Source organism: Pipistrellus hanaki (genome assembly GCF_964339955.1).
Source record: "Pipistrellus hanaki genome assembly, chromosome: 8".
In the NCBI taxonomy this organism is placed as follows: Eukaryota; Metazoa; Chordata; class Mammalia; order Chiroptera; family Vespertilionidae; genus Pipistrellus; species Pipistrellus hanaki.
The window spans coordinates 58,962,859-58,976,036 of record NC_140510.1 but is presented as its reverse complement, the minus strand read 5'-3'; the positions used below and the strand labels follow the sequence as shown (position 1 = coordinate 58,976,036).

Genomic DNA, 13,178 nt, shown 5'->3' with positions numbered 1-13,178 from the left:
TGATCAGGCCAGCAGGGAAGGGTAGTTAGGGGTGACCAGGCCTGCAGAGGAGGGAAGTTGGGGGCTACCGGGCCTGCAGGAAAGAGCAGTTGGGGGGGACCAGGCCTGCAGGGGAGTGCAGTTAGGGGGGGCCAGGCCTACAGTGGATGGCAGTTAGGGGCAAACAGGCTGGCAGGGGAGCAGTTAAACATCAATCAGGCTGGCAGGGGAGTGGTTAGGGGTGATCAAGTTGGCAAGCAGAAGTGGTTAGGGGCAACCAGGAAGGCAGGCAGGTGAGCAGTAGGGAGCCAGCAGTCCTGGATTGTGAGAGTGATGTCCGACTGTCTGTTTAGGCACAATCCCAGTAGGGGTCCAGATTGGAGAAGGTGCAGGCTGAACTGAGGGACACCCCCCATGCACGAATTTTGTGTACTGGGCCCCTAGTTGTTATATATAAGAGGCTTATATGCAAATTGTCCCTTCAGGAATTCGACTGGGAGACTGGGAGTTCAATTGCTCGCTATGATGTGTGCTGACCACCAAGGGGCAATGCAGAATGAAGGAAGGCCCCAGCCAGCAGTTGGCAGCTGAGGAAAGGAGGCCCTGGCGGGCAGTCTGAAGGAAGGCCCCGATTGGCCCTGATCGCTGACCAGGCCTAGAGACCCTACTCGTGCATGAATTTTGTGCAATGGGCCTCTAGTTTCATATAATACTGGTTTGCTGGTAATGAATTTATTTAGCTTTTTCTTGTCTGTGAAATTCTTAATCTGACTTTCAATTCTAAATTATAGGTTTGCTGGGTAGAGTAATCTTGGTTGTAGGTCCTTGCTTTTCATCACTTTGAATATTTCTTGCCACTCCCTTCTGGCCTGCAAAGTTTTTGTTGAGAAATAAACTTGACAGTTGTATGCTGTTCCCTTGTAGGTAACTAATTGCTTTTCTCTTGTTACTTTTAGGATTCTCTTTATCTTTTACCTTTACCATTTTAATTATGATGTGTCTTGTTTGGGACTCTCTGCACTTTCTTGGTGTGTATATCTATTTCTTTCAGGTAGGGGAAGCTTTCTGTCATTATTTCTTCAAATAGGTTTTCAATTTCTTGCTCCCTTTCTTGTCCTTCTGACACCCCCATGATGCAAATATTGGTATGCTTGAAGTTCTCCCAGAGGCTCCTTACACTATCTTCATATTTTTGGATTCTTTTTACTCTTCTGATTGGGTGTTATTTGTTTCCTCATATTCCAAATTGATGATCTTATTCTCAGATCTTCTACTTTACTATTGATTCCCTGTAAATTATTCTTCATTTCACTTAGTGTATCCTTCATTTCTGACTGGTCTTTGATGTTCTCAATACTTTTTAAAAAATTCTCACTAAGTTCCTTGACATTCTCACTAAGATCCTCGAAGCTCTCATTAAGTTCCTTGAGCATCCTCATAATCATTGTTTTAAACTTTGTATTTAGTTTGCTTGCATCCCTTTTCATTTAGTTTTTTGTTTTCTTCTTGATATTTCTTCTGGTTTTTCATTTGTGACATGTTTCTTTGACTCCACATTTTGGCTGCTTCCCTGTGTTTGCTTCTATGTATTAGGTAGAGCTGCTATGTCTCCTGGAATTGGTAGAGTGGCCTTGTGTAGGAGGTGTCCTATAGGGTCCAGTGGCTCAGCCAAAGCAGTCACCTGAGCTGGGCACTATAGGCAAACCCCTCTGTGGTCTGTATGCACTGTCCTGTTATAGTAGAGCCTTGATTGCTGCTGACTCCTAAGATAATTGTCTCTGAGAACCAGTTGTGACTATAGTGAAAAAGCTGTTCTGTAGAAGATATTCCTATGGAGCAGGACTTGTTCATTGTGGCTTTTGTGCTCACCAAGTCCACCTCTTGAATTGTCGCTCATGGATATGATAGAGTTGTAATCTGGCATGGTCTGAAGCTTCTGGCATGGTCTGAAGCTGACAACTGGATGTACTGAATCTGAGGCCTCCTGGGAGATACAAAATCAGCCTTTGCCTGTAGCTCGTGACGGGGTGATCTGTAAGATGGCTGCTGTTTGTGTTGGGTTAGGAGGTGCCCAGGAGAGGCCAAACTGTGAATCTTGGCAAGCTGCTGCTATTGCTGGGCCTGGGGCCATTTATTTATTAACAAAAAATTATATATATATATATATATACACACACACACACACACACACACACACACACACACACACACACACACTGAGTGGCCAGATTATTATGATCATCTCTGAACACATAATAATCTGGTCACTCAGTGTGTGTGTGTGTGTGTGTGAATATATTGGAGGTCTGGTGCGTGAATTCATGTGTGGATGGGGTCTGGCCAGCCTGGCCAGGGGGAGGGGACATGGGCAGTTGGCCGGCCTACCTCCTGGTCAAACTCCTGGTTGAGGGGACAATTTGCATATTAGCCTTTTATTATATAGGATATATAATTACAGAGAGGAATGGAGGAGGGAGAGATAGAAATATCAATGATGAGAGAGACCCATTGATCAGCTGCCTCCTGCATGCCCCATTCTGGGGATTGAACCCACAACTCAGGCATATGCCCTTGACTGGAATTGAACCTGAGATCCTTCAGTCTATAGGCCAATGCTCTATCCATTGATCAAGCATTGGAGCCACTTATTGAGAAGCATGGGGCACACTGAATCCAGCTGCTACTTGTTTGAGAGATTTTAGGAAAGTCTGAAGCCTGAGCCAAACAGCCATTCATATGATAAAGACACTGCAAACAGCTTGGGTAAGGCTGCAAATTGGGTTATTGGGATCTCAGGGCAAAGCAAACAGAGTGGGACAGGTTGAGGGAGACTCAGATATAGTGACTGTTAGTCAGCTGTGTGTGTGTGTGTGTGTGTGTGATGTCCCAGCTCTTTTGTCTGGGAGAAAGCTGCCCCTATTCTTGCCCTGATGCCAAACAATTTAGTTTTCCCATATGTCCCTGGATCCTTTCAAGGTGCTGTCCCAGTGCTGAAGCTCAAAGGAGTGAGTCTGGGTATGTGTGCTGGCCCTTTAAGAGGAACTGTCTGGGACTTCAACAGCCTCTTTGTCACTCAGCTACAGTCCCAGCTGGTTTTTACAGCCCAAAGCTATGGGGACTTCTCTTCCTGGCTCTGGAACCCTGGGCTGGGACCTGTGTGCAGCTTGGACTCCTTGCTCCTCACTGGATGCCTCCTCAACCAAGATAACCCTCCTGATTAAATACCATATGGGTATCAGACTAGCCTGTTCAGCACCTTCATCCCCCTACCAGTCTCAGTGTGCTTTCTTCTCTAATTCTCTAGTTGTAGGACTTCTTTTCAGCCAGATTTCAGGTGGTTCTGAACGATGGCTATTCTGTATTTTAGTTTTAATTTTGTTGTGGTTGTGGGAGGATGTGAGAACCGGCATTTATCTATACTGTCATCTTGATTCCTTCTAATTTAGTATCTTTAATAATATCTAGTATCTTAAATAAAACATACACATTAATTGAATATGTAATTCCAGTAGCTTTAGAAGTGGCCTTAAGGAGGCCATTAATCTTGGTGCCTCCTTTGGTGTAAGCGTTGATTCTCTAGCACCCCCAGTGGCACTTTGTTTCTAACTGAGGAAGTCCCAAGGTTATTACAGTACTGGAAACCTCTATTTGTTAGAAAAGTTATTTTTTATCTTGTTTTTAAAATTGTCATGAGAGTTCTCAGTTGAGCCTTGTTTACTTCTATACACAGTATCTACCATATTTTCATGAATCTTAGTTCTATAATATAAAAAACCTAAAGATAATCATTTTTAGCGAAAGCTTGCTGGCTTTTAGGGATCACAACATATTTAGTACTTTTCATATTTACTACTGCTCAGTCCAGAATATTTAAAAAGCCACATTGATTTCCTCATTGTGATAATTTGTAATTATATAATCAAATTTACAGTTCTTAGAGCTTCCCAACCCTCTTCAATCATCTTTCCTGTTAGAAACTCTTAGAGTAGAATTCATACCTGTATTTTCTCAGATCTTTTTTATATCTCTTTACCTAAAGTCTAGAGTTTACAGTCCCATATTTCCCTTCCAGGATGTCATAGCAAGGAGATATCATTATGGTCTCTTTCTCCCAGATTTGTCATAATTTCTTTTTCTTAAATATTTAAGGATAAATCTTAAAGAAAATGGCAAAGTTTTACAGCAGCTACTGTGGTGAACATAATAGTGTATCTTGGCAACATTGTAGACTAACTAACGATGTATCACATGAATTGACATAGAGCAAATTGGCATATTTATAATATTTTCTCTAGCAAACTTTGGTAGCTTCAAAGGATGGGGAGGGAGGGAGGGGGGCAAAAAAAATCAATAAAATATATTTTAAAAAAAACTTTAAAAAAACCCCTAAAAAACAAACAAACAAACAAACAAACAAAAGGATGGGGAGGAGGGAAAATGAATAGGTCAGTGTAGATATAGCAGGGCTGAGAACATTTTGGTTGAACATGGGATTTGTTTAAGCAGTGGTTCTCAACCTTTCTAATGCCTCGACCCTTTAATACAGTTCCTCATGTTGTGGTGACCCCCAACCATAAAATTATTTTCGTTGTTACTTCATAACTATAATTTTGCTACTGTTAATGAATCATAATGTAAATATCTGTGTTTTCTGATAGTCTTAGGCTCTATAGCAGCGGTTCTGCTAGTAGAGAACGGCTAGCAGGGTCGCCTATGGTTTTTATGGTTGGGGGTCACCACAACATGAGGAGCTGTATTAAAGGGTCGTGGCATTAGAAAGGTTGAGAACCACTGGTTTAAGGCTTAATGGGAGGCTGTTGAAAAATGAGAAATAGAGAATTGGTCACAGTACTGCTCATTTTAATGAAAGTGAAGGACAGCAGTTTCCGTTGCAGAGTGACTAGGAAGGTGAAAGAAGAGGAAGGAAGTGGTGGAGAAGGACCTGGTTAGGGGAAGGAAGGGAATCGTTCTAGTATTTTCGTCATCTCCCAGTTTTGTGCCCATAAGGTATCAGTTATTAGACAATCAGAAACATTTGTTGACTAATAAAATTAAATACTTTTACTCTTCCATCCAGTTTTGATAGACTGAATTTCTTATAAGGTTTGGGGAGCTGGTCATTAAATTTTATTTAGTAGGAAAATGAAAATGTAACTAGGTTGCTGAAAAAAACAAATAGGAAAAATTAGTTTGTTTCATTGAGGCATAGTTTAGATTAGCAAATTGAAAAGTAGCGCTATCCAATCTTTCTTCTTGAGCAAAAGGACTGTTTAACCTTTTTAAGAGTATGCTTTCCTTATCTGAGAAAGAGGCTGAGTTATATAATCCTATGAATTTTCATTACCAAACTTAGACTGTAAGTTCTTTCCAGGGGGTATGGCTCTAGCTGGCTGCTGGACAAAAGCAAATCAGGCTGAGGAGGGGGCTCTCTTTTGTGACTTTTGGGCTCCACCTGGTGGCCTATAAGGATCAGATTTGGAGACCGCTCCTTCAGCAATGAGAGCTTCCTGATCAAAGCAGAGCAAATGTAAAAGGAGTGGAAGAGAATGGGCTTTGATTAACAGATTGTTTCTTTCTTCACAGTGTGTACAATCATTAACACATCTTTTGTGGTTGTCAGCTTCACCCACAATTTCTAGTGTATTCTCTTGAAAGTATTAGTATAAAGTAGAAGGGAACTTTACTACCATTAGTCTTCTCGTAGTATATCCTTAAATGCTTTCGGCTTCCTCTTTGCTCCCTTCACATGGACATCAAGCTCTTCACTCTCAAGCTTTAGGGCCTTTTCTAAAATCATTCAAAATTGTTGAGTCTTGCTTTCCCCCCACATTTTGCAATCTGTTTTCATTGATTTGTACATGCTTTTCCTAAAGTCCCCCTTTACTTGCTGCCTTCTGTTCTCTCATAATACTGAGCCAGAAAAAAGGGAAAATAACATGTTCTTTCCTCCTGATTATATAAAATAGTATGTAAATATGTGCAGCCAAAAACATTGTATATTTCCCACACTTTGTTTTCACTGTGTGTTGCTACTGATGTTCTGGGCCCTACATGTGCTGATGTTCAATTGCTTTCCACTTGCAGGTTCTTATTGTACCTGTTTGCATGGAGTTTTCAACATGGACTAATATCAATGAGAACATTTATTTAAGAGTATTAATGATAGGTAGTGACCTATCATTATGTATGAATGTCTTCCTAGGTATAGCCTAGTTTTAAGGCTGAACCTTTCTAGGAATATATGATAGAGAAAGGAGGATAACACCAATGTTTACTTTTAAGTGCTCCTATTTCCTTTAAGGCAAAGAGACCAATTTGAAGGATTTCTTATCTTAATTTTTTTACATCTATAGCTGGTCCCTTCCCTCAAGAAGTTTTGTACTTGTACATCACCAGAACAGTGGACCTAATGCTTATTTATATGGAATTTTTACACACACACCACCTAGCTATAGGAAGTTGGGAATATTGTTTCAGCATTGTCCCAATTAATTTACAGTGGGACCCAATTATAATGTAATTGATTATGAATGGGAACAGTATTTTTGGAGGAGCTCTGGCAAGTGAGAAAATTTGAGTTGGTGATTATTATAAATTACAGATATTTATTATTACAATATTAAAATTAGGAAAAAAATCTTAATTTTCTTAAGTACGTATATATTATATACTTATTGTTAAAATTGTTTCAAATATATGCTATAGAAAGTGAAAAATGCCATAATTTTACCTCTGTGAAATAATAAGAAAAAATGCCTGCTACTATCTTATTGAACGGGCAACTCAAAATTGGCATTTTCTATACCAATAAATGATAAAAGTTCAATAATTTTGAATTAAAGCAATAGTAGCAGGCATTTTTCCTTATTTGATTTTTTGATATGTTAATATTAATGATTTTGATAATATGGCAGCTAGTTATTAAAGGTCTCCAAAGTGTACCTAAGTACATGTCCTTTGGGTTTTATTTGTTGTTTTATTATCTTCAGTTTTCTTAGTTTTCCTTTGGAGTTTCAAGGAAGATTAGGATGCCTTTTTCCAGGCTCAAAAGCATTAATATGTTTATTCATTTACTTACTCATCCATCATGTGATTAACAAGTCTCATTGTAGGATACAGAAATAAATATTTATTCTCTTTAGGATAATCCTCCTCATCTATTAGTAAAGAAGAGATGTACTTAAAAGCACTATGACTGAAGTGGAAAGTGGCATGTATCAGAAAGGAGACATAACCGGAAGAGAGTGATAGTATTGAGGCCCAGATCTCCTTCCTCCTATATCCCATGAGGTGAAATGAACTTGATTTATGTTTTGTGGGTTGAGTTCAACAGAAATCTTAAAGAAAGTGTCTTTAAGATAGTAATGTATTGCTTAAGGAAGGAGTCTATAATGTTTTTATGCTCTAGAACTAGCAATACTGTGTCAATGGGTAGTGAATACCTACAAGATATATGATGTTAACAGTCCTGAGATTCTATTTTTGGTGATAAGAGCATGACATTTTCTGTTGTAGAGTGAAGGGAGGGAAAGGGAAGTTTGCTTCTCATGGAAGACATTTTTAAATATTTTATATTTGTTAGGATGCTTATAGCACCAAACGATAGAGCACCCTGACCCAAATTGACTGCAATAGTAAGGGAATTTATTATCTCACATATGTGGGAGTCCCGAAGTTATGCAGGCTCCAGGCCTGATAGTCAGTGACTTTTTTATGTTATCAGGATGCCTTTGTGCTCTTCAGTGATCTAATAGTAGATTCTTTAAGGTCACATAGACGTGTGGTGCTTTTTGGCCACATGGCAGTCATGATATTGATTACAGTCCCCATGGGAGTCATGCCCTAGTAGATTCTGCTTTTGTCTAGACCCCTAAATATTCTGATTTTAAGGGTGACAGTGGAATTTATGAATAAGTAGACAGCATAGGATTCTTTCTGGGGCATCTAAGGCCCAAATCATGAGCTTTGTCAGCATGCTGACCTGTTGGATTTTTATCTCCTGTAAGCAGCCTAGTCTGTACTGCTATCAAATAGATCTCCAATGAAAATCTATAATACATTTATTTAAATAAGGTACTTGAGAAACGTTCTCTGAAACTTAGAAAAATAAATGCTAATTACTACTAATAGAAACTTGGAGTGATTGATCATATTTGGAAGCTATAACTGAAATATAATTTTGTCTTTATAAGCCATGTTGTACTTTCAGTAAACAAATCAAGCTGCTTTGGACTCAGAATATAACCTGCTAAAAAATTTTGCCAGAACACAAAGTGCCAATAAAATTAAACAAAAGACCAATTTCTTTTTCTTTTAATTTCAGTAATGGTCCAATGACTGGTATGATTTGTTCTGACAATTAATGTTAGATCTGTCTTCACCTTCTTTTTGTTCTCCTTTATGTTCACCTCCCCACCCCACAGAAGTCATCCGATACTTGGCACCAGTCTTCTTGGAGAAATTCCTCCATATCTTGGTAGGCCATAGTTCTTCATCCAGTAGTTTTTTAGAAAAGTTTTGTGAGAACTATATTCCCTGAGTTCTTGCATTAAAATTTTTCATCTTCCAACTCTAGTAACTTCACTAGAATATATTTCGGTGATGATTTTTTGGTATTCATTTTTCCTGTAACATGGTATACTCTTTCTATCTATAAAATTTCTTATATTTCAGGAAAGTTGTCTTAAATAGTATCTTGTAAAATGTTTCTATTCCATATGCCTATTTCCTTCCTTCAGGATTACCAGTTATGCCAATGTTGGATCTCTATCTGCCTTTTGTATCTGTTTTCTTTGTAATCTTTTTCTTTAACTCTTTATATTTTTTCATTTTCATTTTCCTCACTTCTCTTAAGCTTCTCCTTTGGGATCCTTATTTTTTTTTCAAATAGTATCAGTCCTTCATTAGTTTTCTCCAGTATTACCTGCATGTCTGTAATGGTTTTCTTTTTCTTTTCTTTTCTTTTTTTTACTTATTTTCTAGGTCTAAAACACTAGTTTTTATTTCCTTTTGTGAAATCTATTTATTGTTTTAAACTCTTCCCTTCTAGTGACGATATTCTCATATGCCTGTTCTTATTTACATTATCAAGTTGTTTTGATTACATTATAAGATTGTCTTTGATTCTCAAGACAATAATTTCTATGACCACATACTTGTAGACTATATTTTATCCTTCTGCCATTTCTTTTGCTTATTCCTTTTTCCTTTTTAATGTAGTACTTCTTTTTAATAGAACACCTGGGATGGCTCCTCTTTCCCTCATCCTTGAATAATGAATTCTTCATGGATTTTTTTATTGTTTAAAGTATTACATATATTAGTGCATATATCTACTTTTATTTCCCCATTGACCTTCCCCCAGCCTCCCTTAACCCCTGTCGCATGCCCTCATCCCACCTCCCCAGTGTCATGTGCCCATTGGTGTGCTTATTTATATGCATGCATACAAGTCCTTTGGTTGATCTATTTCCCTCTCTCCCCAATACTCCCCACAGCCTTCCCACAGTAATTTGGCAATCTGTTTGGTGTTTTACTGCCTCTGTATCTATCTTTTTATTCATCAGGTTATAATGTTCTTTATTTTCCATAAATGAGTGAGATCATGTGGTATTTTTCTTTCATTGCCTGGCTTATTTCACTTAACATAATGCTCTGCAGGTCCATCCATGCTGCTGCAATTGGTAAGAATTCTCAGAGCTGCTAACAGAGGGGATCTCTAAAAAGCAACCCATTTTGACCTGGCGCAGGACAGCCTAAATATTTTAAAAGTGTACTGGCTTGTTGAAGGACTGCGCAGACTTGCACACAACCCTGGAGTTCTCACACTTGCGCTTTTTCATCTTTAAATCCTTGCTTCTGACTACTAAACCCGATACCTAGGATCACCCAGTTGGGGACACCTTAGGAGACTGCAGGGGAAAGTTGTTTTTTTGGAATCTGGGAATCAGAGTGGGGAGTGACCATCGGAGAACCAGCTCTCGGGCAGCCCATTCCCACAAACCTGTATCGAGTGCCACAGGGAACGCAGGATCTAAGCATAGGCTAGAAAGGACCTATAGACCCAGAGGTCAATCCAGAAACACTGCCACCCAGGGGTTGAATCACAAATTGTCTCCCATGGATGTTTTATTATTCTTTAAAAGTTGGACATTATAAAATGCCTTCTGTTTAAGTGTTTAGGCCCTTTTCTATTTCAGGTATATGGTAATCATTGTTGGCCACCCCATCCTCATTATGTAAGAATGGACATTGTGTTTTAAGTGTGCCTCACAAAGATTGATACTGAGACTCCCACCCCATGTAAGAATGTATTTCTTTTAACATTAGTCTAATTCTCTAATAACTTCTATAAAATGTACCTCATTGCTCATACTTCTCTAAGAAACTATCTATGCTATCTGATTATATGTATGGATAATTATCTTATGTGATTTTTGATATATAGGGTGGAATCATGTGAAATTGTGTTTTATAGGTAAAAAGGTCAAATACATTGGCAATTTCATATGTGTCAATATAATATATGAGTTACTTCTATATAATATGACTTGCCTTTTTTTTTTTTTAATTTGTCTTTATTGTGGAAAGTATAGATGTCTCCTTTTTTCCCCTATTGACTGCTTCTGGTCCACACCTACCTCCCACCCCATGCCTTCACCACACTGTTGTCTTTGTTCATGGGTTATGCATAAATGCATATAAGTTCTTTGGTTAATCTTTTCCCACCCATCATCCTAACCACCCCACTTTTCCTCTGAGATTTGAGTCTGTTCCATGCTTGCATGTCTCTAGATCTATTTTGTTCATCAGTTTATATTGTTCTTTAGATTCCACATATGAGTGAGATCATGTGATACTTATCTTTTTCTGAATGGTTTATTTACTTAGCATAATACTCTCCAGGTCCCTCCATGCTATCTCAAAGGGAAAGAGATCCTCCTTTTTTATAGCTTCATAGTATTTCATGGTGTAAATGCATCACATAGTTTCAATCCAATCATCTACTGATGGGCACTTGGGATGTTTCCAGATTTTAGCCTTTGTAAATTGCACTGCTATGAACATAAGGGTGCATATATTCTTTCTGATTGGTGTTTTGTTTTTTTAGGATATATTCCTTGAAGTGGGATCACTTTGTCAAATGACAGTTCCATTTTTAATTTTTTGCAGATTTTAGATTGTGTGTGTTCATTTGCATTAGTTTCCAGGAAGTCTTTTCTTTTTTCTGACCTCATTGGTTACTGATTTATTGTTTAATAACATGCTCTTTAGCCTCCATGTGTTTGAGTGTTTTTAGCATTATTGACTTATAATTTCATTCCATTGAGATCTAAGAAGATGATCAATATAGTTTCAATGTTCTTGAACTTGTAGAGACTTGTTTTGTGTCCTAATTTTTTTTACCTGGAAGATCTATCCAGCGAAATCAGTGGGTGTTAAAGTCCCCGTTTATGACTGTTTTGCTGTCGATCTCTACCTTAATATCCTCCAGAAGTATTTTTTTTTTTTTTTAAATATTTAGGTATTCTTATATTCGGTACATTTTTTTTTAACAGGGTCATATCCTCTTGTTACTGCCTTTATTTTGAAATCTATTTTGCCAGATATGAATATTGCCATCCCAGCCTTTTTTTAAAATTTTTTTTTTTTTTTCATTTGCATGGAAATTTTTTTTCCATCCCTTCACTCTCATCCTGTTTGAGTCTTTTGTTCTGTGGTGGATCTCTTGTAGACAGCATATATTAGGGTCATGCTATATTACCCATTCAGCAACCCTATGTCTTTTGATTGGAGCATTTAATATATTTACATTTAAGGTGATTATTGATAGGTACTTATTTATTGCCATTTTAATTCTTTTTAAAAAAATATATTTTATTGATTTTTATACAGAGAGAAAGGGAGAGAGATAGTTAGAAACATCAATGAGAGAGAGTCATTGATCAGCTGCCTCTTGCACACCCCCTACTGGGGATATGCCCGCAACCAAGGTACATGCCCTTGACCGGAATCGAACCCGGGACCCTTCAGTTCCCAACCGGTCCTGGCCCTTTTAATTCTTTATGCCTATGTCTCTGTTTCTTCTTATTATTACCGTAGTCCCTTTAACATTTCTTACAAAATGTTGGTTTGGTTTGGTGGTTATAAACACCTTTAGCCTTTTTTTTTTTTCCGGTCTGGGAAGCTCTTTGTTTTACTGTCTATTTTTGAATGATAGCCTTGCTGGATATAGTAGTCTTGATTTCAAATCCTTGTTTTTCATTACCTTGAATACTTCATGCTGTTTCCTCTGGCCAGTAGTGTTTTTGATGAAAAATAACTGACAGCTTCATGTGAGCTCCTTTGTAAAATATTCTCTTAATATTTTATCAGAATTTTAAGTCTATGGGATTTAAAATATAAAAACTCGTTCAAATTTTAAAAATGGGAATTTGTTAGAAGTCTGTATTTGAGGCAGTCACATCCTCCACCCCTTATACCATTGTGCATCTAAGGGCTCTGGTGGCCAGGCATCTACCCTTACGTCAGAAATGGTATCTTCTTCCAAGAAATTGAATTATTCCTGAAAAGGCTCTAATGGCAGATCTAAACTCCTTGCAGGAAGAGCTGAGTGGATTCCTAGATTACCTGGTAGACCTGCAAAATACAAGTGGCTATCGTTGGTCTCCCCAAAACCCTTTACAAAGGCAGCTGCTTTATATATTGCATTTCCTGTTGAATGTCTGTATTTAACATGTAGCTTTAGACTTGTGGTCTATATGTAGTATGTCAATATATATGAGAATGGGAGCTATTAGTTTTGACATATGTATACATGACTCACAGATAAAGAGTGAGATCTGTCCCCTGAAAGTGGAACCCTATTCATAATGTCAGTACTATCACATTAAATGCAATCTTACTTTTAATAGACCACAACCCTCAAATGTGAATAGCATTTTTCCTGGTGACTGGATTACAGATAAATTTCATCTCACTGTATTTCTGTATTTTCTAAATTCTCTGAATATATACTACTTTTGTGTTGAGATAAAATACTTCAAAATGTTAAGGCAAAAATTTGCAGAATTATGAAATACAAACATTGAATCAAATCTAGTGAGCATGACTTAAGGTATAGGAACTGTGAAACTGATGATTTAACAACAAACTGGGTTGATCAGAATTGTCTCTGAAGGTAAACAAGAGAAAAAATT

The 13,178-nt window shown here is 37.8% G+C and overlaps 1 protein-coding gene across 5 annotated transcripts in view; it reads left to right on the top strand.

Annotated features, from left to right (window-relative positions):
- The window catches only part of DIS3L2 (DIS3 like 3'-5' exoribonuclease 2), a 283,427-nt gene that overhangs the window by 102,495 nt on the left and 167,754 nt on the right, over positions 1-13,178 (top strand). The gene's annotated exons all lie outside the window — the stretch shown is intronic.